This window comes from Macaca nemestrina, chromosome 2 (assembly GCF_043159975.1).
Source record: "Macaca nemestrina isolate mMacNem1 chromosome 2, mMacNem.hap1, whole genome shotgun sequence".
NCBI classification, from domain to species: Eukaryota; Metazoa; Chordata; class Mammalia; order Primates; family Cercopithecidae; genus Macaca; species Macaca nemestrina.
Window position 1 is genome coordinate 109,522,528 of NC_092126.1, and position 5,726 is coordinate 109,528,253.

The following is a 5,726-nucleotide window of genomic DNA, read 5'->3' on the forward strand; positions in this document are numbered from 1 at the left end:
AATTTATCTATTTTTAATTCTGTGGCTTATACTTTTGGTGTCATACTTAGAAGGTCTTCTTTACCCCAAGGTTGTGACAAGCTAGATATACTCAACAATGATCTTAATTAAGTCATAGCCTTTGTGGGTTGTAATTTCCTTTCCTTAAAAACAAAGATAGCAAGAATATCTGGTCTGTGGATGTAGGTTACTGTGAAGGTCAAATAGGATTGTGGCTTTTAGGGACCTCTCCCATTCATTAAGCACTTCGCAAGGTGAATATCAATCATGATGGATCTGTGGGAAGGAAGGAGAACTCTTGGACCACTGTACATGCCCTTTGGACATGACCATTTGCATTTCCCTAGGGCTGCCTGCCTCCCTTGCCTCCATGGAGACTGCCTCTGAAGACCCTTTCCCCAGGATCTGGGCCCAGCACTTCTGCCTCCTAGGCCATTTCTCTGCTTGATGATGGAGGGGGCACTAGGGCCTCCTGGGGTGGTGCTAAGTCTGCCTCTTGCCATGAATCATGGATTTATTACATATCAGGTACCAAACACTTTGCCAGACACCTTGATGGATACAGATAGGAATAAAATGTGGTCCTTGAGAGCACAGAGCTTAGTGGAAAAGACAAGCTGCTCACATGCACACTCATACACACTCAGATACACTTATATGCATATATACTTACAGATTCACATACACTGACATACACACATACATGTACACATTCATACATACCATAAAATACAAACACATGTTCATATGCACACTCACAAACACACATATGTATATTCACAAACTTTCATGCATGCACACTCATACACAAATGCACTTTTACTCATTCATGCAGCACACACTTATACATACATACACTCACAGATTCACACAAGTTCACACAAGCATCCACATATACATGCTAACACCTATACATATACTGACACACAAATACACACTTACCTGTACACTCATACTGGTACATGTACACAAAGACATTCACACGCACACAGTCACACGAAAGTACAACCATATACATAACACACACTCTTGCACACAATTATACACCTACTCATACAAAACGCACACATACACACACATCCATACACTCACATGTACCTGCACACGGTGGTATGTATTAAGTGGCAAAATAAAGTCAAAGGAATCCGAGGGAGCTTTTAGATAAATAGAAACTAATATTTATTGAACATCTCTTATATTACAGGAAATTTACATTAATTATCTGTTTTAAATCTTAAAATTGCCCTATGAGATACTGTCACAGGGAAAGGACATTTATAGAGGGGATACTGAGACTCAGAGAGATTGCCTCTGCAGAGTGAGGATTTGAAGCCAGTCTGCTTGATGTCCAAGGCTATGCCCTTTATTCCAGCTGAGTCTGGGGCTGTAGGGGCTGCTGAGGGTGGTGGTGTAGAAGATATTCCACGAGGGTGAGGGAAGAAAATAGGACTCCTATTTATATTTATTTGGATAGAATACTTTTATTTTCCTTTTTTATTTTCGCTTTTTTGGAAGTTAATTTTATTATATGAAAATGGTATGCAAAATATATTCATCATGACTAGAAATATAGTACCAAACCACATCTGTCTTATATCTGTAGCATATGTTCTTGGTTTGTATAAAAGTAGCTTTAAAATTTCAGTTTCCTTAGTTATGCACAAATCACACACACACACACACACACACACACACAGTTGCACCACTGTTGATCAAAGATGCACTCCTCCTTAAATCAATTTAAATGAGGCTAGCGAGTGTCTGTTTGATGTTTGCATTCTTATGGGCTAGGAAACAAGGCACACATCCCTAAAACTAACATCTAGATGTCACTTCTTGGACTGATAAGACACAGACTTGCATATGGTTTCAGCCCCATTCCACTCACACTTTTCCGCGTACATTATCTCAGAAACCCTGAAAGGAAGTGCTTGTTCTTTGTTAGTGCCAACCATTTTTGTCATAAATGGCAAATGATTGGAATATTATCATCAGTTAATTCATGTTTCAATTTTCAGTGCTATTTTAATGAACAAGCACTGTGTAACTAGATAGCTCATTATTACAAACCTCCATTTTTCTTTCTACATGAAGACTCCAGATGGAACCATTCTTTGACTGATGGACTCATGCATGCTACAAACCTGAGTTTGAAGAAGCGAAGTGACAGAATTCTAACAGTTTTTCTTTTCTCTTGGAAAGGAGTATTTATTATGGTCTCTTAATGATTAAGAATTAGATTATTGAAATCAAGACATTATATGAAAAGCTAAGGTTTTCTTTGTTATCACTATTTGCTGGGTTATTATCTGATTTGGAAAAGTAAGTAGAGAATTGCTTGAGGCCTTCTTTTCTCTGTGTTTAACCTCATTCCACTTACCTGATTTATAATACTGCCAGCTGTCACAGGTACTTTTGCGTATGTAAAGATGAGGAAGAACAAAGATTTGTCCCCTCTTCTGGCTCTAGACTGGTTTTGTTTGGAGGCTTTTGTGGAGCCTGCTTAGGAATGTGCTGATGACAGTCCCATCTCTACATACAGAAAGGCTTTAAACAAGAATGTGACACAAAAGAACGGAAACATACATTCTTCGGTTACTCAGAGTTCAGGTTTTAGAGTTCAGTTACATGGGTAAAAGGAAGCATACTCTTCTTCCCTAGAAGCAGCAATCCACTGTTGCTCATCCAGCTTCTGATTGGCTGCAGAAGGTGCAGACATTCTAAATACATAGACCCTAACTTGCATAAGTAGCATCACAGCCAGCTTAGCAATCCAAGGCCCACCCTGAAGAGTAGGCATTCTTTCCTACCCTGTCTCCCTATTCCCATCATGCTCAGACCCCAGGCAAGTTTCAAAGCAGTTGAAAATGGGCTTTTCTTCTCCTGATGGCTCATTACCTAATATCCTGTGTCCCAACTGTAGAAATATCTTGCATAAATTACATACCACATTTTTTCTCAAGAAGCTTAAAGTGCTCAATATGCATCAGCTAATGCTCTTCCACACCTTTCCAGATTAGTATGAGACAGTGGAATCCCCATACAATGAAAAGGAAAAATGACGGACTTCCTGTGTTTCGGGTCCCAACTGTGTTGGTGAATTGGTTTGGTTGGTATAGAGACGGGGTTTTCCCTCAACCTTATTGACCTTTTTCCTCCATCAGTCCTAATTTTGGTATAGATAAAACCCTCCTTAGGACTGCATTTTCATTCTTCTCAGCTTTCTTTCACAACTAACTGTGCAAAACAGGATAATACCAAGAAATTGAGTTAAGTGTCTGGACTATATATTAATACTTGAAATAGAATGTGACATTTTAAGTGTAAGACCATCATGCCATGAAGACCACATAGCTCTGGATAAGTTTTCAGTGCATCTTACTAGAGGAGCCAAAAGTATGGGCTCAGAGTTGAGCACCACCCTCAGTGCTATAAATCAAATCATGCCACACATGGGAATAGACATAGAACCAGTTCTGTAGGTATAGTTTTAAAATTTGTTTTAACTCCAAAAAAGATGTTTATCCTTTTCTTGTCTCCCAGAATCCAGAAAATGTCCCCTCTTCTCTGTCCTGTCTGCTCCTGGCTGGGCCCTCAAATGTAGAAGGGTCAGAGCTGGGAAGCCTCTGAAATGGCATTGCCCTGTCCCCCTCCCCGCCCACATGGTGCGTCTCAAATTCTTTCTCATGCCTTCTCCCGGTTTCTCTTTTCTCCCTTGTTTTCTGCTTTTTTCCTTTTCCTCCTCACGTGTCTTAGGCCTGCTAGAGGACTCCTGAGCCATTGCTCAGGCCAGCCAGAGATCCCTGGGGCTAAAGGGCTTGTTGCCCTGGGTTTTGGGCTGCGGAACTGGCCCAGTGGAGTCCATGATGCATTGCGTGATCAGTGCAGTTCGTGAATCACACTGGTCCTACATGCCCTGAGGTCTCGGGTGTTGGAGCAGGGAAGTCATTGGGCTTAGAAAGGATTTCTCTAACGCTGAGTAACATGAGGATTTAGCAGTAGTGTTCTTCACTTGTCACTATTTCTCTGTCTGGAGTTAACATTCTTGTTAGTCAAAAAAAAAAAAAAAAAAAAAGCACTGTTAAAAAATTACAAAAAGCAGCTGGCTCCCATGGAAAGGTAAAGGTGTAAACTTATATATGCATAATACTGGCAAAAGCTAGTTTTCTGGGGGTGTAAATACACATGTGCTTCTAGAAATAAGGCTTTGTGTCAAACTCTAGATGAGTGGAATACAAGACCACCGAGTTGTAGCCAACTACAACTCCCAGAGGGGCAGGGAGCAGCACGCCATCTTCCTTTCCAGCTTGGCGTTGTGGTAGGTGAACCTGCGCTTGCCTTCACGGATGTGCCCACTATTGGAATGGCGGAACTGGGCCTGCTGACATCAGAAAGCCCCAACTCCTGACTTTTACTAGTTAGTCTCAAGTCAATCTTGAGCGAGGCCTTGGGTTTGCTGTCAGTCCTGGTGAAGCGCTTCAGCATGGGAAAGTCCAGCAGAGCCCTGCTGTCCCCCTGGTAGTCATCAAACATGGAGGTGGCATTTTGTAAAAGTTCTTCAAAGGTTTTGATTCTTTCCAGGCTCATGAACTTGAAAGTATTTACATATCTGACATCATCAGAGCTTCCTGAATTAAACTTCAGAGCTGAAATACCTTCCTTGAACAAGTCCTCAGAGAAGGCAGGAGTTCAGTATGTAAACTAACTATTTCCTGTCAGTATGGCATTGAGTGGGATGTAGTTTTTACCATCCTGTTATACATTTGCTTGAAGCAAATCACCTGGTTTTTCCACAAGTTCTGCAAACCTTGGCCTTTCTTTTGGGTCTTTGTGCCTGCAGTCCAGCATGATCTGATAGATTTCAGGAGTGGAGTACTCAGCAGCTCTCATCCTCATGCCTTCCCTCAGGCAAGTGCAGAAGTGCTCATCCATTTGCACTCTTGGGTATGGAGACCTTCCTAAGGAGATTTCCCACAGCAATACTCCGTAAGACCACACGTCGCTCTTGGTGCTGTAGATTTTGTCAAAGATAGATTCAAGAGCCATCCATTTCAGAGGAAGTCAAGTACCTCCTTTTCTCACATAATCAGGGTTCTTACAAATATCCTGGGCAAGGCCAAAATCACAAATCTTCACCACATTTTTCTCAGGTAAAAGAATGTTTCTCGCTGCCAGGTCCCGATGAATGCACTTTCTGGAAGACAGAAACTTCATGCCTCTGGCCACTTGAAAACTGTAAGAAATCAGATCTTCCATAGTGATGAGCCCATCCTCTTCTTCATCAGCATCACTCAGATTTTTACTTCCTGAAACCTGGAGCTCCCAAAGCTATTGCTGCTGGTGATGCTATCTAGTTTTGGTTTCTTGCCTTGTTCCAGGCCTGGCTCCATTTTTTTCTTTCTTATGCTCCATGTGTAATGCCACATCCTTGTTGAGAAAAAATAAGTCATGTTTGCTCTTGAGGTAGTTGGATAGATTTCCATATTTGCAGTATTCAACAATCACCATCAGAGGCCCTTGGTTTGCTGACCTGACCCCGGTCTGAAGGAAGCAAGAGGGTTGAGAAGGAAGTCCGGCTGCACTGTGGGGCCCGTGTGGTGCCCTGAAGGCCTCCTCTCCCTGCCCTGCGTTTCCACTGCATCCCCGGGCTGGGCACACAACCCCTTATCTTCTTTTTTGTGTTTTATTCTACACATAAGATACTACCACAGTAGAACACATCTGTA

General features: G+C 41.9%; 1 pseudogene; it reads right to left on the reverse strand.

Annotated features, from left to right (window-relative positions):
- Positions 1-4,193: 4,193 nt before the first annotated feature.
- Positions 4,194-5,512, reverse strand: LOC105480622 (vascular endothelial growth factor receptor 1 pseudogene; annotated as a pseudogene).
- Positions 5,513-5,726: the final 214 nt, after the last annotated feature.